A 22,647-nucleotide genomic window follows, 5' to 3' on the forward strand; every position below is an offset into this window, starting at 1 on the left:
AAAGCCCTATATATGTTCACAAAAAGTTCATCAAGTGCTGTGATTGTGTAAACACCTCTCAGAGTTGCATGCTAAACCTTCGGCTGGAATAAGTAATTTCCTTTCTTCAGTAATGACAACATAAATTTGGCTTATCCATTCATGGGTAGTCAGCTGAAACTACCAACTGGACGAGAATTCATTCAAGTGATTTTATGATGTGAGTGTTAGCAGAGACCACCGGTGCGTTTCTCAACAGTCACTGTATAAACATAATGTTTTTCACATAGCAAGCTTTGTTGGCAATGGACAGTAAACTACTAAATAAAAAGCCACTTTATCTGTCAATTTGGGGGTTTTCCTGCTTTCCCAATGCTGCATCAGTATTGTATGCAACACTTGGAAAACTGTTTGTTCTGAACAACCTAAACAATAATATTTTGATAAAGTTTTCTTTTTGCCATTTCCCTATAGTCTCAGGAGACGGAGAGATGTCTCGGAACATTAAGACCTAATTTGTATCAGCAGTAGATTGCTTTCTTGCTGAAACAACTATAATCACAGAAACGTTGTGACTGAAGCAGGCAGTTGAAATCTGAAAGTCCCATTGTTTCTTATTTTGAGCCAGTACAGAAAACCCACCTTTCCTTTGAACCACCTCTACCTCTTCGGTTTGCGTTATATCCTCATACCTTATTGAAAGCAGATTCATAATGCTGTTTTAAAATACTGCTTTGAATTCATTTTAGACACATATAAACTACAGTAATTTAGCTGATGGCTGCTTGATTTCACTGCAGTGAGTGAGAACGCAAGCAATCCAATGACCCCAAGTTCACTGAGATTGCTGGAAAATAAAAACAAGGGTTTGGAAGGCCACTGCTTCAACACATAAAGAAATATATTGAGTACTTCAAAAGATATAAAATTCTTAGAACTGTTGGACAGGCTTCTGTGTGTGAACATTCCTGTCCAAGTGGCATTGCTAAATACCATGACACCAATCAGAGGGCTGACATCATGTTGTTGTGTAACTCATAACCATAGCAATGTCACTTTAAAAAATGCATTGTATGTGCATTCGGCGGCTTAAAATCTCAACTGTGTCAGATGTTAAATGAAGTACAATTCAGGAGATTTATTTTGAAATGTGAGCTCTTCATATTTTTTTTATACGGGGAAAAGAAAATGTAAAGCTTCTTAAGCCAATGTTAACACTGGAAGCTTGGATTCAGGCAACAGATACAGTAAGAACAGGTTTCATTGCCAATATAAGTCATAGTGATATAATCTGGTAAAAGAGCTAATCCTCATCATTTCAATGGACAACAACAAACATGAGCTTTTGCATTACAAAGGGACCATGATGCACCTAAATGTATACAGTCAATAAATAGCATAGTACTCCCAAATTGCTGAGCAAGCGGTTTATGCGTCAGTCCAAGTTAACTTAGTATAGGTTAGGTCTGACAACTACAAGTGATGGAGAACAGCATGTAACAGAAAATGGGAATGTAGTCCGCCTCTCCTTTTCTTCAAAACTAAGCACCCATCCAAAGAATCATTAGCCTCTTTCTGCTCTCACTGGAGCAACAGAAATTGCCTCATTCTTGCGAGATGCAGAAATTCCAGAGCAGCTGCTGTGCAGGGCAGCAGCAAAGCATTGACCAGGAATAGTTCTTGTTGCCAAGTCACTGGTGATAAACAGAATTCAATATTGCCAGGTACTAGTAAAGGGAATGACATGTACCCTTTGCCTCAAGTGACTTGTGATAGGGAGTATCTGGTGTTGTCTGTTACCTGCCGCCCTTTGAGAATATCAGTATATTGGAGCTGTACATCAGAGGCACTATGTTGGACTCATTGTCCCTTTATGTGACCGCAGTCATCAGCAGCGGTATAATGTAGCCATTCCCCTCTTGATGATCCAATGACGAGACAACTCACACGGTTTTTATGATGCATAAAAATATGAAATAAAGGCTTATTATACCCCGTAGGCTGCATACTATTCAATGAGTTTTGAATCTATGCTCCAACAAGCTAAGGGATGATATGCCCCATACAACACCATCATCTGGGGTAGACTGAATTACAGCTTCTTTAGCAAAGATAAAAGGACCTGAATTTCTCTGGTAACAAATAACGAGACCACCATCTTTTCTTTCAAGACTTGGCAATATAACTGCTACTTGAAGTGCACAAGAAATCTGTGCAAAGATTACTTCCAGTGTCAAACTCACAGCCACTTGATTTCTTGATATAGAATCATAGAATAGTTTGGGTCGGAAGGGACCTTTAAAGGCCATCTAGTTCTAATCCCCCTGCAATAAGCAGGGACATCTTCAACTAGATCAGGTTGATCAAAGTCCTGTCCAACCTGACCTTGAACATTTCAGGGATGGGGCATCTACCACCTCTCTGGGCAACCTGTACCAGTTTTTCATCACTCTCACTGTAAAAAGCTTCTTCCTTATATCTAACCTAAATCTACCCTCTTTTGGTTTAAAACCATTATGCCATGTTCTATCACTACAGGCCCTGCTAAAAAATTTGTCCCCATCTTTCTTATAGGCCCCCTTTAAGTACTGACAGGCCGCTATAAGGTCTCCCTGGAGCCTTCTCTTCTCCAGGCTGAACAACCCCAACTCTCTCAGCCTGTCCTCACAGGAGAGGTGCTCTGGCCCTCTGATCATTCTACGGCCCTCCTCTGGACTCGCTGCAACAGATGCATGTCTTTCTTGTGCTGGGGGCTCCAGAGCTGGACACAGTACTCCAGGTGGGGTCTCACCAGAGCCTTTCATCCACCAGTTCCCCCAAGACCTTCTCCTCAGGGCTCCTCTCAATCCCTTCATCCTCCAGGCTGTACTGATACCAGGGATCGCCCTGACCCAAGAGCATACGTGCTGCGTAAGATGATCGTGTTGCTAACCAATTTCTTATATGTACAGAAAATTTGTTTATTAATTTTACACCAGAGAAAGAAATGGTGAGATATTGAAATGCATGAGTCCAGCAGCACACAATTATGGCTAACACGGTCCCTTTCTGTGCAATCCATGAATCCAGACTTCTGAATACGAGAAGCCTAATTGGTGTAAATTCTCTCTAACCTTTTATATTTCAGAGGACAGACCAAGTGCTTCTGTAGGTAGGCAATGGATAAAGAATAAAGCAGCTGGGAGGGCTATGGCTATTTCTAGTTCTGGGACTAACTAGCTTACATAACCTTGAACAAACCAATTTTATCTGTATTTGTCTTACTTTCACCATGTGTGAAAATGAGGCAATGATATTTATTCACCTTTTAAATGCTTTTGAAATCCCCCGATTCAGGTAACCATTCAGATCCATCCAAATACTATTTTTTAGAGGCTCATCCATATATAACTCAACCACTGGAAGGGTTAAAGTTTTAAGCAAAATGCCACATTTCAGTAAGGATGATAAATTATAGGTAATAGTCTATCAGACTAAGGAAGACAGTTCAGTAAATACAATAAAAATAGATCTGTTTATATAAGGGATAAAAATTGGCTACTACTTTCAAACTAGAAGTTAATGTATGCCATATTACTGCAGAGAATCCCTCAAGCCATTTTTAAACAATACTATAACAGTTACATAAAACTTAATGGCAAGTTAAGTAGATCACCCCAGCAGGCCCTCTGCTTACTGCAAGTATATGGCACAGAGTTCATAGGTTACTTGAGACTCATTCTCCGAGCCAAAGGAGTCAAACAATAACACTTCTAGGCACTGAAACACTTTTCCTTGGATTTCAGCAGAAGCAGATGTGGGGCTGACTACACGCTGAACAAAAAGAATATTTTGAAAAGAGGATGGCAGCAAAAATATAAGCTCAGCTTGCAGTTTATCTGTAATCATCCTTGCTTTTCACCTTGACACTAGCTTTATAATATTACCCTCTTCATCTGAAGATCAGTGCAAAGCTTCAATGAATCGGAAGCTCATTTCTTCATGTGTGCTTCAGATTCCTCCGCTGAACAAATTGGTGCAGTGTTTCAATCTTCATTTTAGTTTGGGGTGTAAATTCTGAGTCATCATCATTTAATTTTCTCCAAGCTCGTGTTTTCTGTTTTTCTTCCTGGATGTGTCATAACAACTGAATTGTACCACCCCAGTAAAACGGTAAAGCCCATAAGACATCTGCCAGCAACAAAACACTGCGCTCTCACTCTAATTCCCCACACATTCCACTTTTCACACCACTTTCCCTCGCATCCTCTCAGTAAAGTGATAGAGCTTAGTAAGCAATTTCTTTTCACTCTCCACAACACTCTGCCAATGCTAACACAGAGATGAGGCAATAAATCAAAAGATTCGCCTCAGAGAAGGGCGCACTTGCCTTGCATGCTCTTTTTCTAGCCTGCTTTCTATCAATATTCCCATGAGGTTAACTTCCCTGAAGTCAGTGACTTCCCTGCAGGTAGGATATCTCTCAGTTCTGGGTCAATACTGTGTTAATGAATTGTGAAGGTACTATTTTTCAGAATCACTAAGTAATTTTGATTTGGTAAAATCAGTTGAGAAAAGTTTCACTCTTTCAAATAGAAACTTTGTAGAAAAGTTTCCAGTATTGTTAAGGCAGGAACAATAGAAAAAAAAATCCCTTAGTCTGAGCTTTGAGATACCCATCATTAATTTAAAGGTGTCATTAATCTAGTATATTTTTTTGAAAAAGAGTCATTATACACCAGAATTGTATGCAGAAGAAAAGAAGGCAAGACCTAGCAGTAAGAGAAAGCAGAAAAATTTCATTTGGAAAGAGGTAAAAATAATGAATCAAAAGAAAATATAATTTAAGACAGAGGAGCCTTTAAAAGTTGCTAATAAAGTTCTGTATTTGGCAGCTACCTTACCTGAACTAGGACTTTGATTCCTTTGAGGGTGAATCATCTTTGAACCAGGTTTCAAGGACAGTTCTCCTCTCACAAACGCACAGCACATGCAACTGCATCCAATTTTTCTTACCAGCTCTGGGTTGGGGAGTGACTGCACTGTGTACTAGCAATTGCATGTCAGTGGATAGCTACAGAAGTATCAATCTTGCAGTCCTGGTTAGCGCGGACTGTGAAGAGGAGCATCTCTACAGAAATACTCACACCAGATCCCCTAACCACATTTGGTTAACTTCAATCTCAGCAGAGTCCAAAAAAATACGTTTTTAAGAGAAACTTCACCTCAGTGTTCAGATGGGGAAATGTCGATATCGGCCAGCAGGTTCCATTACGGCAGCAGTAACAAATGATAGCAGCCATTCTAAAGAGCAGAAGAGTTGCCAGATGACGGCTCCTTGAAATTATCATGGGGGGGTTGTAAAAAGAAAAATGCCCAACTCGTCAGAGAACTGAACTGATAAATACTAATACCGTACTGGTAATTACCTATACCTACCTTTACTGATAAATACCTCAGAACCTTGAAAATTTGCAATTTTTAGGTGAATTTCCACATGGAGGACAAAAGTGCACTTGTCTGAACAAAGGCAATTTCCTTTTTGCCTCCTCACAGAAGCACAAGGGTTATTCAATAAAACAGCCATACACTTCAGAGAAGAGAGGATTGTGTTTTAATAGGGGCAAACCCATGTGGCTTCTAATCTTATTGTTAGAAATTACTCAATAGTTTTAGCTGCACCTTTCTCTCTCCCATTCCTTCACAAGAAGAAAACAAAAAACCTCAAAAACTTATCAAAGATGCTCAATGCACAAAACCTGAAACTCAGACAGTTAAGGATTGGTGAAGTTATAACAACGTTAAGGCAGAGATTAATATTAGAAAGTGTCAGGCAATCTGAAGTTTAGGTGGTGTTACCTGCTCCAACAATTAGTGTCAATGGCAATATTATGGTGCCAAATAACCATAATTTATATGTATTATTACCAAACTTTGTGTTCTGCTGCTCAGTTGATGATAGTGTTACAGGATATTTAGTTTGCTTTTGTAGAAGTATTTAATTTTCAAACACTTATATGCACTTTGTGCAATGAAACAGGATGAATTGTTCTTTAGGGATTGGGCTGCCCCTCACTGATTCCAGCTTGAGCTATACCAGATGCCATATAGCCCATCCAGAAGACCTAACTCTTAATCTTTCTTCTTCTACATCCACTAAATATGACTTTATATAATTGCGCCAAAGCACTGAGACAATAATGAATGAATGGTCCATGAAGAACTTTGGAGAGGTTTCAGCAATTTCTGTAAGGAAATGAGTCAAAAAGAATCTGAAAAAGATACAGAACATGGTGCAATAATGTCTGGTTTCTTCTGAACAAAAAGAAAGAACAAGTGTCCTATCACTGATATTTTATCTTGAGCCAGTATGGTGTCTAATGTGAAAATTTACAATGTGAAATAATAAATTAAGAACGTCTGTTCTATTAGGAAACAAATACAGTACTCAATAATTACTAACAGCTTCAACACTAAAATGTTAACAATATGTTTGAATTTTTAAAGACTGCATTTCTTAGCAATTTCACAGTGTATCACTTTGAAAGACCTTGTAGATACTTGCCAGATGTGATACAGTGGTAGAGGAACACTGCAGCAGGCAGCTTATTTATCCTTAGATCACCCCACTCTCTTTCTCTCAAACCAGAGAAATGATTTCTGAATTTCCTAATGATCTTGCAAGATAAACATCGAAAATTAGTAGTGCCAGAAATTACTACCTTAAAAGGAGTATTATATTCTTTAATTCTAGTGCTAAGAACATAAACCTTTCCTAAGTCCTACTTATCAGTACAATGACGTCATCCCGGAGTAGGGGGAAGGATAATCTTCCTTGTTGCTGCATTATTGAAGAATGGCAAGGAGTTCTGATAAATACACTGCTCATCATGCACATAAGTTTAATTACAACCAATACTAAACAGTCTTTTGCGCAGGATGGAATATGTCGTGGATTTTAAACACCGTATATTCTTTTCTATATTTCTAGTATCTTTTCTCCCTACAATACAACAACATGTTCCAAGCGTTTTTCAATGCTCCCTCTCTGCTCTTTGCCTTCACTCCACCAGCTGTCACTCCACTGACATTTCCCAAGCATGAAGCTGACAAAGAGCAGGGTAGGGCTTAAGTGCTTAAGCTGGAGGGATCAGTAGCAATATTTTAAAATATCAATATAACTCAGTGTTTCGGGGACTATTTCTGATATCGTTACTTGAATGGACAGCACTGTGTGCTACAGAACCTCTTGCACTGAATACAGTTCAGTTATTTTAGAAACTTAAAAGATTACTAAGCTGCAGCACACAACTATTTTATCTGTAAATTTCCTGGTTTTCTACCATAATACTTCATCTAAACTAGAAATGAAGAAAGCCTAGCCTGATTAATACTAAAAAATTTCTGTATAGGCAATTAAGAAAACTATACGTAATGCAGAAAAGAGGCCAAAGGACAGAGTACAGGACACATATTTGAGAAGTGTTTTACTTCCTGATTTGCACATCTTGTCTGCCAACTTGTTTTTCAAATTCCAGAACTGTATTTACAGGTCAAAATTATCTAAAATTCTAGTCTAAAAAACATCAAGAAGAGTTGTCACATGGGGGTACCTTCCTCCAACAAGCTTTCTTCTCACTTTCTAGTTCTTGTCTGTTATTTCAGTCACTGTAATCCACGATCCAAGTACTGACAGGAAAAACTACTGCAGCATGCAGAGCTAGCATAAGCATTTTCTTCAACCTGTAAAAATCCTGGTCCCACTGCTGAAATTAACTCAGACGCTCCAACAGCAGAAAGACAAGCCAACGCGATTTTCAATAGCCTCCAAAAATCTTACCTAGTGACCATAATTTTAGGAAACATTCAAGGTAAGATTTCCAGTTTGCCAGCAGGCTCGATGACAGCATTTACCATTCTCATGTGTATCTATAAACCGAACAGGGAGGGAATCTAAACTTCTCTTTGCTCAGCAATAGTTCCATAGGGTTTCTGCTCTTCCCACATTATGTGGTAAGAAGGAGGGAAAATGGTCACAAGCCTCTCTGATACTGCTCATGAGGCGACAATATCGTGATACGCAGAAGGAACATCGGTGAAGCAAACACACGGCGAGGCTGTTGCGTCCAATAGTGCGGACATACCCTTACACTGCAGCATGTTTCCACTGCTCTGACTTGTAGGCGCTGCCACGCTGCTAACCAAGTGTGAAGGAGCCCTCTAGTGTAAAAAAGAAACCGAATCTACCGCCCATATTTTGCACACAAGTGAAGCAGCAAAACAATGACAGCAATGCCACTGTCAGTCTCCAGCAACACACACTGTCCAGAAGTTGCAACCATTCTAAAACCTCCTGGATCTCAACACTGAAGGAAAAAAGGTATATATACTTACAGCTGGTCTTAATGGGTGTTACAGATAACGTGATTTTAAGGCTAATGTGTCACTGGCCATAAAACCAGTCTTAATTGAAAAAGGAATCCAAAATCTCGAGAATGATGCAGAAATAAACTGCAGGCCCTGTCAGCTAAATATTTAAATTTTTCACTACACCTTGAGGATAAGAACAATTGATAAAAAGCATTTACAGGACAGAAACCCTTTTGTAGACCCTGTGTACTAGGGTAAATTTTATCTATTATGTGCTGATCACTCAAATCTTTCAGAGGTGTAGCCAGTTTGCTCTATAATATAAATAATACCAGGAAATTCCAGTGCTCAGACCTATTTGCTAGTGATGCAACTTCATTACAACAGCTTGACCTCTTTATCTTGTATGATATAGAAAAAAAACCCTATATATATCACTATGGGGTTTAATTCATGTAATATTCCCATAATATATATACAGTAGAAGACACAAAAAGCCACTGGAGAGGCAGCATATGCCCCTATGGTACCTGTATTATTCTATGAAGACACTGCATAGTAGCTGTTGGCAAAAGACCACAGTTATGCATGTAGAGAGACAGACACATAAAGAGAGAAAATTAGAGATTCAGTCCCACACAGGTCAATAATATGCAGCTATTTGCTGCATCAAAACTTTTGGTTTATGATTGGTATCACTAAGATTAGAGAAAAACAGCTTATGATGATGCTTATGTTGATTGTATTTTATTGTCACTAATTCTAAATGAAATATATGTTAAATTTACCTGGTCTAAAACCAATATTGTTCTGAAGTTGTATAGAGAAAACCATATGCAATAGTTTATTTTTGTGTTTTTAATCTTTAGAGTGATCACAGTTGATTGCATAGCAGTTTTATGATGCTGGATGGAAAGTCAAAACAATTATGAAGTTTAAATTGATAACAACTTATTTAATGCCCTGCTGTCTAACTGCTAGAGGGATAAACAAAGAATACCTAGCACGCTGGAATGAGTTTAGGAAATTCATTAGAAAAGTTATGAAGTGATATTAGAAGAAGACAAGAAGTAATGCATGAGAGGCATAAGCAACTGACAGATGAGGAGAGATTGCAAATAATTAAGCAAAATCACAAGAGATGCAGTTTAGATAATCATTTAGAAGCAAAGAAGAGAAAACTCAGACCCATTTTAGACAAACAGAATTGTAAAAGTGACTTCATTTTACTTCCAGTTAGGATTTTATCCTGGATGCTGACACGAAACTTTTCTGAATCTCACAAACGGAGAAAATGAGTTCTGCAAAACTAGTGTCACCCTGGTTAAGGCCCTTATGCTGGAAATCTTATGTGAACAGCCACTCTCACTAAACTTGCTGAACATGTCACTTCCGGACAGGCTGCACAGCCTCCTTGGGTTATTTTGGCACCTCCTTTTCTGGCTAGCAAAGAGGAGTTCAGAGGAATGCAAAAAGAAAAACAACGGGAAAAAAAATCCAACTTTCCCAAACCACAGAAAACTTTCATTTGGTATACATTTTGGCCAAAGGTTCAGTGAGAGCAACAGTTATATTTTATCCAAATATCACTCTCAATGGAAAGTACCCTAAAAAGTTTTGGTACAAAAGGACTAAGAGAAAGAAATACTGTACTGCTGACATCTACATACACACTCAAAGTCTATAAATAGTAAAAGTGCAGGAGGTTGCAAGTATTATCACAAATAGCACTTTTAGGAGGCAGAGTCAGAGGAAATTGTATAGATTATTCCACTTTTTAATGACATTTGAGTGGCTAATGACAAAGTTAATTGGAATATGTTCTTAGAAAAACCCAATTTTTAACTGCACATCTACAATATCTGAAAATGACTTAACCTCCCCTCAACATTTGCCCATTCATCTAGTCGTATCAAATCAGAGAGAAGAAGTAAAGCAGAAGACGTTACAAGGATTTTGGTGTTTTGGTGATTTTTTTTGTGTGGAAGTATTGTTTTCTATCCTATTTGATTCAGTTTATGTATATCAATATCAATTTTAATTGAAGGATTAACTAAAATTAACTACTTAAGGATATTTATTTGAAAATATTTGTGACCTTATTAAGTCAAATTTGGGTACCGACAGAGTATGCGTGAACATAATTTTCCTTTGTACAGCTTGATTCTTAATGTCATATTTGAATACTGGATTATTAATTTCAAATACAGCTAACTGACTTGTAACTACAGAACTAAATATCTAAAGGCTCAAAAGAAAAACATTTGAAAAGGCCTTAATACTAATGCCTATGTCCAAGAAATATCTTCAGACAGAACTCAGTATCTGTGCTTTCAAATGATCAAAAGCTTTCTTCAAAGTCCTCCAGGCTTTGAGATTTATTAACATTTAAAGGAATAAAAATTGAATGGTAGGTGTTGAAGGCTCGAGAATTAAAAGTGGCTGTGATTTCTAATAACCAATGAAGGAATAAAAGAGATTCTTTAGAAATGCACTTCATAGGAATTATTTGGTTCTACTTTCTCATTTTCTGTGATGCCATGTAAGCCCTCCACTGGCCAAGTATGCTTAAAACAAGTATTTTTTTCATTTTCCCACAATACTTTTTTTTTTTTTCCCCTATAACCACCGTAGCTCCTGAGCAGGGATCGGCTCAGCCTGGTGAAGTGGATGTCATGATGTGCAAAAATACTGCCCCAGTGTTGAGAAGAATGATTTTGTAAACTGAAGTACATGTAACAGAGTTATCACTTACATAGGATCATAGAATCATAGAATCATTTAGGTTGGAAAAGACCCTTGGGATCACCAAGTCCATCCATCAACCCTACTGTATAAAGTTCTCCCTTACACCATATCCCTTAACACCTCATCTAAATGAGTCTTAAACACATTCAGGGATGGTGACTCCACCACCTCCCTGGGTAGCCTATTCCACTGTCTAACCACTCTTTCCGTGAAGAATTTTTTCTTAATGTCCAGCCTAAACCTACTCTGCTGCAGCTTGAACCCATTCCCTCTTGTTCTATCGTTAATTACCTGTGAGAAGAGACCAGCACCAGCCTCTCTACAATGTCCTTTGAAGTAGTTGTAGAGAGTGATGAGGTCTCCCCTCAGCCTCCTCTTCCTCAAACTAAACAGTCCCAGCTCCTTCAATCGCTCCTCATAAGATTTATTCTCCAGGCACTTCACCAGCTCCGTTGCCCTCCTCTGCACTCGCTCCAGCACCTCGATATCTCTCTCATATTGAGGTGCCCAGAACTGGACACAATACTCAAGGTGTGGCCTCACCAGTGCTGAGTACAGGGGGACTATCACCTCCCTACTTCTGCTGGTCACACTATTTCTAATACAAGCCAGGATGCCATTGGCCCTCTTGGCCACCTGGGCACACTGCTGGCTCATGTTCAGCTGCTTGTCAATTAGAACCCCCAGGTCCTTTTCTGCCAGGCAGCTCTCCAGCCACACTTCCCCAAGCCTGTAGCGATGCGTGGGGTTGTTGTGGCCCAAGTGCAGGACCCGGCACTTGGCCTTGTTGAAGCTCATACCGTTAGCATTGGCCCATCGGTCCAATCTATCCAAGTGTCTCTGTAGAGCCTCCCTATCCTCATGTAGATCAACACTCCTGCTTAGCTTCGTGTCATCTGCAAGCTTGCTGATGATACACTCTATGTCCTTATCAAGGTCATCAATAAAGATGTTAAACAGAAGTGGTCCCAACACTGAGACCTGAGGGACACCACTTGTGACTGGCTGCCAGCTGGATTTAACTCCATTGACCACCACTCTTTGGGACTGCCCATCCAGCCAGTGCTTGATCCAGCAGATCCAGCAGATCATATGCTCATCCAGGCCATGAGCCACCAGAGTCACCATTAAGCATACACATTAGGACACCAATAAGATAAACGAAAAAGTCTACGCCATTGTAATCATAGCGATTCATCCTACTTCTTTTCTGCTGAACTAGACTCCCCTGCTTAAGTGATTGTGGATGCAGAAAGTTTTGGCTCCAAAGAAATCAGTGAGCAGGTGTAATTTAAAAGCCAGATCAACTTCAACATTGCCACAGCCCTTTTAAAGTTTATAGTATTCCTGTATGACCCACAGAACAAACCTAGAGAAACAAAAGGATAGCAAGAATGCCAAATAAGAGAAGGCATTGAATAACATCTTTAACTGATGCGGAGGTTTCAGTCACTAATCAAGTCTAAACAACTTGGAAAGGAAATAGTAAAAGAAAGGAATAATTCTGGTTACTTAGAAAAACTTCTCTTTAAATGGAAATGAACTTATAAAACCTTTGAACTTCCCTGAAAAGGTCATTGAAACTTAGCAAGTGAAAACTTAAAAAAATTTACTCAGAAACCACATTCCCTTTTAAAAACTATGACTGGGGAGGGCATCGTCAGCCCTGCAAAAGAAGGATAACTTCCTATTTACTTCATAAACCAATTTTACTGCCTATAAGCACTTGCGCTTTTAACGATCCTACAGAAACTGTAGGTTTGGTATTTACGATGTTATACTGGAACCAATTTCTGCCTGCACTATACCAGTGTTTCTTTATAATCCCCCTGCATGTCTTCAGTAATAACAAGGTGAGCTGGGTGGTCAAGGAGAACAAGAGCAGTTTCATTTATTATTCAGCAGTGACTTCTTTTTCTTTATGTTGCTGCCACTAGAACTGATTCTCCTAGCTCCTACTGCAGTATTAAATCACTACAGAATGGAGCTACAACTGGTAGAAAACCAGTGTGAGTGAAAGGCGAATCAGACATGACAGTATATTTTAGTTAGGTTTAGTTCTAGATTTGTTTCCAGACACAATTCACTGTCCCTTTCTCATCCCAATGACTTCATCCTCATTCCCTAATGACTATGTACTCCACTGGAAAGTTTCACTTCTTCTTTTTAGACAAGTTTAACAGGAGCATCATGACCTCAAAGGAATGTTTCATTTCAAGATTAGATTTTTACATGCCCTACTGACTCAAAAATAAGGTTAAAGGAAGACGGGTATATGGTTTAAGTATTGGCCTGGTGCTTATTTTGATGTAGGTTCAGTTCCTGGCACTGTCACAGCCTTCTCCTGTACAAATAATTGAGATAGATTCCATAAATATTACTCAAAATTAAGTACTGTCTTTCTCTACAAAGAGCTGTTTAAATTTAGGATAAAGTACTGTTTAACATCAGTGAAGATAAAATAATCTGTCTCTTAATCTTTCTGTCTTAATTCCCTTTCTGAATGTAGTGGTTAATTTGTCCTTGCTAATCAGGAATCTTGTAAGTCGATCTTCACAAGTACCCTGATATGCCAAAAGTAGCAGACAACCGAAAATAAGTTTTCTGGAAAATAATTCATATTTAAAATGCTGGCCGTGAGAAAACTACATGCTGGACTTTTATCAAAAGCATGAAGTCATCTTACCATGTTTAAAGTAATTTTTGAAGTAATTAAAGTAATGTCATTCTGACTTGTACAGAAAGGTTCAATAACTGACAGTCTAAACAAGATTCAGACAATACTGCACAGGTACAAAGCTGAATCTTGTTTATTCCCTATGCTCTGTTGCTGCACCATTGTACAAGGTTGGATGCTTCTTGCTGACAAAGCCTTTGGCAATGATACCAGATCTTACTAAACAGAGCTTGTAACTCTAGAGCTTAGAGCACATTCGAGTAAAACCACTGAAGTTAACTGCGTTAGACAAATACAAAACTAGTGCAAGTGAGAAGTGAGCCAGGCCCTTGCTGTTGTCTTCTTTCACCCTCCTGCTTTCTTTTCTATTGTCACACTTGTTTCTAATAAGGGAATGAAAATTGTCTGCCTCTATAGTAGATAAGATGACAGTGGTCTGCCCTCAACGGCTTACCCTCCTGTAAGTGCTACTGCTGTATAAATAGAAATAAAAATTGTAATGTGTGTCAATAGGTGCACGCCTGGATAGTCAGGACTTATTTAATGCAACAGCCATTCACACCTTCTGCCTCTAACCACATGGTGATTCCAAATGCAGGAACAAGGGTACCATCTTTGTCATTTATTATGTCCTTTCATTTCTCAGAATACAGCTGAGAAAGAGTACCTATAGAGATAAAAATCTTGATTACACAGCACAAAGCAATGTCCTGCTTGTTACGTGGTCAGTGGCACTAACCACATAGCAGTCATTCTGCTTCGCACTGCAGATCAGTATTCTTTTGTTCTTACCTCCTTCAAGGAATCACACCACATCCCTTCCCTGCAAGTCTTTCTAGATGCGACTGAGATAGTATTTACTCACTGAATTGTAAGGTTGGAAGACAAAGCAAGTGATTGTTCATTATCAGCCTGATGCAAAGCCTACTAAGGGCAACAGAAGTCTTTTCATTGACTTTAATAGGCCTCGGATCAGGTTATCTATAAGTAGCTTCTGGCACTTGATTCATCAGGACATAATCCTGAGTGCGCTAAAATATTTCCCAGGGACTTCAGTGATACTAGGATTTCACCCCGATATGGTTTTTGCATTGTTATTCACTTGGTAATCCAAATAAAAGGCAGTTTTATATTGGCTATGGGATAAGAAGGGTATGAAAGCTCCTGTCATGATTGATCATCCTTCCATCACACACAAGAGTAAGCAGTAATTATTTACTGTGAGAGCATATACAAGAAGAGGAAAGAATATATTCTCAGTATGGATGGATGACTGTATTACCACTGTCCCTCTTGATGCACTATAAGGGGCAATATTCAAATGTAACAATGACCTACTGGTTTCTAATTATCTTGTCCTAAACCCCGATAAACCTGGCTATTCTTGCAACAGTGAATTTCTTTCCAGCAAAGCATTTCCCTTGCCAAAGCATATATTTTTTGGCAGCATCTGGCACTTTCCAGCCCTGGAATCTGACGTAGGCTTGTAAATTGTGCTAGGTTGGCAAGGTTTTCACCCTCTAGAGCACTGAATTGGTGTAAAATAATACATTATATTGTCTCCCACTCTTTCTGCTATTTTTTTTCCTCAAAAGAATTCTAAACTCTGAAATTTCCGTTTTGTATCCCAGTGCAATACTCACAAAACTCTAGGTCTTTCTCTTCACACGTTGCAACTGGCTTAGGAACTACTGTGTGAAGCATAATGGCTCTATCACATGCTTAGTATACTTAATGGCCTCCAAAGCAGCATGCCATAAAAAGGGCAGAGTACGGCGCAGCTATATGTGAGAGGAAATTGTTACAAGTGCTATGCTTTGGAAATAAGTTTAGGGGAAGAGGATATTTTTTTTTCCAATTAAATACACAATGAAGAATAAAAATGCTTCTGAAAGCGTATTTCTAGAGGAAAATGTTACCTTCTTCAACTGTGTGGCAGACTAAATAAACACATTGATACAAATTAAAAATTAAGACACCTTTTGGAATAAATCTACATTTGTTGGATAACTGACCTTAAAGAAGTGAAATAGTTGTTTTACCCTCCATTTGAAACCTCAAAGAGTTTTCATTTTTTCGTAAGGTCAAGTTTATAAATCTTAATTATTCAGACAGAACACTCTGTGAAGTCTTGATAGATTTCTCTTATAGATTAGTACTAACTGAGTGCCTATGCTTTCCCAGTCTTACTCGCCTAGAATTTCAGAGCAATGAGCAAACATCTTGCCTTAAACTCAGTAATTAATGCAACCCAGGATTCCACAAAGCAGTAGCTGTAGTGCAATATCTCAATATTAACAAATGCATATGCTTTCATAAAGATTTTACTTGTGCATACTGATAAAGCTTATCCTCTATTCTCATGCATATTAAATTAGACTTCAGAGCTAGAGCATTCACTCATTGAGCATTTATGAATGCTAATATATGCTCATTTTGATGAATACAAACAAAAATCAGTCTAAGCATAATTATTTTTTGGCACTAACAAAACATCGAAGGAAAATGGAAGCTAAATATTAAATATTGTAACTTCAAAATGCATGCAACTTATTTACATGAAAATCAGATTGCCTACTTTGCAATGTTTAAACCTTGAGGTATTTCTGTTAGGGGACTTTACAACAGTTCACAAGATTTGTTGTTTGCCTGTTTGTTTGTTTGTTTGTTTGTTTTAACAGTTCATAGAAGTATCAAAATACAGGCATTTCCTGCTGATTGAACATTGACTCATAATTTTCCAAATACAGATCAGAAATTCCAGAGTACCCTCAAGAAGTATTACCAATTTAACATTAAACTGTTTGTCTAAGATCACGAGATGAAAAGTGATATCAACAATCTCTTATTTTGCATATGCATGCATTTATAATGCAAAAATAAACAAGAATACTAGCCTGATATACAGAACATAGTTGAAGAGGTATGGAGATACATAATTAAACAGTAGACTGGCTGGTGTGCTTTTTAGGATAATATGTGTCATTGTATTTAACTGTAAAAATGGAAATAAAAGAGGATGGCTTTGTACTCCACCAGTGACATACATTTTGCGATTTAGGACAAATCACTTTCAACGGAATTCATTTTCTTTGACTTCAGTTACCTAGAAGTTGTGCGTATACTCAAAGACTAGATCAAGTATCTTCTTCTGTAGTCGATGAAAGAACATGGGCTCTTTCAGAGGACAATTCATTTCATTCGAACATTCAAAACAGGAATAAGTCACTCTCCAGACACACCTGCTTGTTGACTTGACCATCTTAAACTAGATCCTTAATTTTCAGGTAGTAAAGCTGAGTAAGGTGAATCTCAAACTCAGCATCCCTAGTCTTCCGTGCCACTGTAAGGCAGACAGTACATGCAACTCAAAAATACTCCAACCACCAGCTCCCAGTCTGGATCTAGCGTACAGGATGTGCTTGTTCGGTTACTACATTGTAATACAGCACACCACCGACTCTCAACCTGGTTGTTCAGGCCACAGAAAATTTCTGTCTGAACTACTGCGTCATAGTACGCTTACATACATGCAGATACTGTAAGCCACAAACTGGTAACAGTGGTAAATGAGCAAAAAAGTTTGTCACCGCACTTCTTTGGAGGATCCCTCACAGAGGTACCCCAAAATTGCTATCAATGCTTAAAAATTGTACAAATTATATTACCCTGATGTTTTGATAGAAACGTTTTGAGTTTCTCAGTACAAGATTATAGTACACTAATAGGTCAATAGACTTTCACATTACTCCAAAAGGTGCACTTACAGCTGAAGATTCACTCTAATAGTAGGTTAGGAATAAGTTCACTGTTTTTCAGATTTATAATGTTTTCCTGAATTACAGTCTAAATGTCATTCTTGGGTTCTATTGCTGGCCCAAAAAAGATGCTATGTACAGCAAATATAAAGAGTCGCATAAGAGCTACAGGACACATTACCCCAGTTTTAACTAGAGTCCTCTAAAGACTAGATTAGCTTTGTGTTTATCTGTGGATTAACGGCTAATTAATCATTTAATTTCCTAAAATGAATGCTACACCATCATTCTCCACAGAATCCCTAGATAGTTTGACAATTGAAACTTCTACAGTCCACCTTCACCAGTGCTTCTCACATTGAAACCATCAGTAGAGCAAAACCAATAGCAGCACCAGTGAGATATTTTGGAAGGAAAGGGGCGAACGAAGAAATCAAGAGTAAAAATGCCCTACTGAATTACTACACTGACTTTGCATTATTTAAAGGGAAGTACTGTTAGTACCGAAGCCAGCTGTTTAACTCTTGGAATTCTGTACCTTGGCCTGCTTTCAGGGGACTTCAGAACAGTGTGACTAGACTTTCTATCTGCTTGTAGCACATGGAAAGAAACATTCACATATTTGGTACAGTCGATTAAATGAGAGCCAAAACTTGTATTAAGTAAACTTTGACCTACATGATATGAAACCTCTTTCGAGCTAGCAACTGACAAAAAAGGAAAGAAACCTCCAAGGAAACCAGTGTACATCAGCAAAAATGAATGCCTAGGACTGTTATATGTCCACAGGCAGCACTTTGAAGGTTAAGTAAATATAAGGAACTTTTTGATAACAGCTGGAAGGCAGCACTCCAATTGTGTCAGAAAGATGAGAAAGAACTATATGGGTGCCCAGTATACTGACACACCAGGATCAGTCAGTATTTTAAAGCAAAATCATAAAAAAAAATAAGGAACAGAAAACTGGTATTAAATGTGCAGAATCACCAGACGTACTTACTAATATGGATTTTGGTCTAGAAATTAAAACTTAAGTGCTTAGTTATGTCAGTTCCTACGTAGGAGAGCACTCAGGCATGTGCTTACTGTTGAATATGTGCTTTAGTCCAACAGACCGTGTGGGAGCTTGAACATTTGCCTAGATCTAAGTGCATAGGTTGGTAACTTGATGAACTGGGACCATCTGATCCTGCAGTCCCTCCAGAAGAAGATGAGCCAAATACTGATAAAATCTGTAGAAGTGGTAGTGTCTCCTTGTAATTCTTTATCTCATCTTTGTCTGTGATAGCATCTTTTGTATACTGCAGCACTCGGGAGGTCAGCAGCAATTTAAAATTTATTGGTTTAAAATTAATTTAGACATCAGATGCTTCTCAAAAGCAGAGTCCACAATCATGATTACTGAAAAAGAATCATTTTCCCTATTTTTTTCTATTTATCTGCTCTGTCTTTTGTACAGCACTTCAGGTAATACCACTTTCTATTTCACATGAATTTTAAGTATACTTGATTGCTTAGGTCTTTCAAAAAACGTTGGGAAAAATCTTTGAAGGAAAAAATCTTTGAAGGAAAAAATCTTTGAAAGAAAAAATATAAAACTATTTGACTTCACAGCACTGTTATCTTTTTATGAAGGATGAGCATTTAGTATGCCATGTAATACACGAGTATTTATAAGTCAGTCAAGTTCCATTGCTGACCACATCACTGATGTGTTAGTGATTCCATTCCAAACTTGTTACATGTACATACAGGTTTTTTAAAGAGCTATAAGATATCATAGCCTCCTTCATAAAGTTATTATTCTGATAGAAAGAAAAACAACTCATATATGTCCTTGGTCTGGCTACAATAAAAATAATTTTGAAGTACACTGAGATTTTCAGCTGAATTCCAGGATTCAGGATTTGTATTAATTATTTATGCATATGAGAGTGCAGGAGAAATGTTCCTACTGATAACTAAATGAAGCAGGCAATGCTTCAAGATATTTTATCAACTTCATAAATGGTTAAATCTATAAATGGTTGAATACAAAGGGTAAAATAACTTCCATGTAATCACACAACAAGATAGTGGCTCCATGAGAATAAAGCTCAGAATTGGCAACTTCCAACTGCCAAAAAAACAACGTGTGAGTTCCTGCTCGACTTATAGCGAAGACATCATACACAAATACATAAGTGATGTTATTAAAAGTTAGAGTACATGGCTCTAGTTCCTCTACTTTATGTACCACCAAAGAAAAATCAAACATATTCCTGTTGAAATGACTCTATTTACCAAAAAGTCAAAAATTTCGTACAAGAAATGATACTGATAAACTGGTAGAATGATATATAATCCATTGCATGTCACTGTTTTTTCTGATGTCTTGAGTAAAAAATAATTAAGGAAAGAAGAAAGCATCAGATCATATAATTGAGCTAAATTTAAAATGCCAAAATACAAGCAATGCTGTATAAGTACAGGCTCAACACAGACAAATTGGAAAGAACTATTGATTGTTAAGAGAGATGAAAGATTATTCAAAAAAAATCACCCCTACCAACCATTTCATCTTTGGCTTTAATCATGACAAATCTAAATGTTAAACATATTAAATAACAAAATTTTGAGATCTTCCAAACTTTATAATTTGTTTGACTGTTTCCTTCACATATCAAAAGATGCCACTATCAGTCCTTAGTCCTCCTTAGAAGACCATTCGGACCAAAACATACCACTAAAAAAAAATGCCCCAATAAGTGCTCTACAGAGTAGATAATTGGCTTCAGTAAAGAACAAGGACACTTATTTTTCTAACAGATTTTACACAATAAAGACATTTATAGCCTTGCTACTCATGGCACGAAGATTTCTTCTATCAAATTCTGTTGTTAACTCATGGAAGTTCCTGGCCAACACATTTCATACTATTGATTCTAAATTTTGTCACCTGGAGGTAATATTATCTACCTAGCATGAATGTCATGAGGAGCTAAAATCTGTAAGATTCTTAGAAGTGCAAAATATTGAAACAGTCTCTTCTCCCAAGTAGCAAGCGAAAGGACAAGAGGAAATGGCCTCAAGTTGTGCCAGAGGAGGTTTAGATTGGATATTAGGAAAAATTTCTTCACTGAAAGGTTGTCAAGCACTGGAACACGCTGCCCAGGGAAGTGGTTGAGTCACCATCCCTGGAGGTATTTCAAAGACCTGTAGATGTGGTGCTGAGGGACATGGTTTAGTGGTGGACTCGGCAGTGCCAGGTTAATGGTCGGACTTGATGATCTTAAAGGTCTTTTCCAACCTAAACAATTCTACAATTCAATTGCTACTAATCCTGAAATCTTCTATTGGATTGATAGCGTATTTTTTTTAATAGGTAACTAGGTAGAAAAGTCACAATAAGCCAGATGAAACTAACCAATGAACTGTCCATCCTTATTTTATCCTTAGCAGTAGCCAGGGAAACAACCAAACCTCTATGCCTGCGAGCTGCTATGAAACACTATTTAAAGGAAATTTTTTGAACAGAAGCTTTTAGAGTGTGTTTGCTTATGAAAAATTGGCAGACTGAGAAAAGTAAGTTAACTAATCAACCATTTGTACTTACAGCTCAGTTGTATCTATCAGGAAGAGTTACACCTGCATGTCCAGGAACAGAATTTGCCCTTCCAGGTTTTAAATGGGAGCAAGACAAAATGTGGAAGAGCTCTGGGTATCCCTTACAGTAATGACACTCCACATTTTATCTTGACTGATAAATTTTACAAGTATTAGGCTAAGATAACCTGATTAACAGACTTCAAAAAATCTCCAGGGAATAGCTTATATTTTATATTATAACTCAGTGAGTGAAAATAGCCTAGAAAAAAAAAAAAACACACCAAAACTCTGTGTCTTAATATTTATCATACTTTTCAGTGATACACAGAAAACAACACACACACACAAAGGCAAATTAAAATATTACTGTAATCTACTCCTGGCTTGCCTTTCTGTTCAGTCTTATGAAATGAATAATTTAGCAGGCAATGTACACTATAGAGGCCCTCAGTGGATTGCAATATACTAAGTAAGCATGTTTTTCTTTTTGTTTAATTTATAGTCCCTGGAAGAAAAGACGTTTAAAAACCTATTGTCTGGGTTTAAAAAGCTCATAGGGATAGTTATTTCTTAGCTGACTGTACTGCTGGCTAAAACGTTAGACATACTTTACCACTAGAGGTCTTTTCATTTATGGATGTACTAAGGCCTCAAGGGTTCTTCATGAGCGGACATATGTTTTAATCACAGACAATTCCAAAATGCAATGTTGTCTTCAAACTGACAACTGCAGGACAAGTACATGGATATTAACTTAGAATTTGCTGTATAAGCATCGGAGACAATAATTTCCCAAAGAGAAACGGAATTTTCATATTTTTTGCTACCCTTATCCTTCATCTAGCTTGAGTAATTTCTTAAAACGTAAACTTCTGCCAAACTCTGTGAATAACAGATTTTTTGGTCTCAGTGATAAAACTGAAGGGGAAAAAAAAGGCAAGAAAAAAAATTGGTAGAGCTGACTGAACTGAGTTACTTCATTTTTTGGATCTTGGTGCAATTTTCTTTCCTTTTTTCCATATTTTTGGATTCTTAACCACTGTGGATCACTTTGTAAATGGAAACATTTAATGCTGAAACTGTCAAAACAAAACATTTAACCTTTTCAGAATTTTACTGTCTGAAACCAAATTCTACCAGAATTTTAAAATAGATGTAGTAAGTAAGAAACTACAGTGTTTTTTTGTGAATTCACTGTTCCTTCATTTCTAGTTAGTCATAACATGGCAACTGCACATCCAACTGGGCTGCATACAAACAAGCCCAGGAAATAACAGGTCTGTAATCTTTGCATAGTATAGCAGAGAAATCAGCAGTTCCTAAAGAAATCATAAATCACTGAGGGGAAAAAAAAAAAAAAAAACAAAAAAAAAAAAAGAGAGAAGAGCATAAGAGTTCTATGAATAAAAATGTCACCCTTTATTGCAGCTGCGTGAAAAATGCAAAACATTTGCCAATCGAGTACTTTCTACAGACGCCCAGTACAAACAAAAAACACAGGGAAGGATGTCAGTCCCAATTCCCACCTTGTGCAAAGCTATAGAATGT

The 22,647-nt window shown here is 37.7% G+C and overlaps 1 protein-coding gene across 4 annotated transcripts in view; it reads left to right on the forward strand.

Annotated features, from left to right (window-relative positions):
• IGF1 (insulin like growth factor 1) overlaps positions 1 to 22,647 on the forward strand; it is a 60,529-nt gene that overhangs the window by 18,833 nt on the left and 19,049 nt on the right. The gene's annotated exons all lie outside the window — the stretch shown is intronic.

This window comes from Larus michahellis, chromosome 1, assembly GCF_964199755.1.
Source record: "Larus michahellis chromosome 1, bLarMic1.1, whole genome shotgun sequence".
Lineage (NCBI taxonomy): Eukaryota > Metazoa > Chordata > Aves > Charadriiformes > Laridae > Larus > Larus michahellis.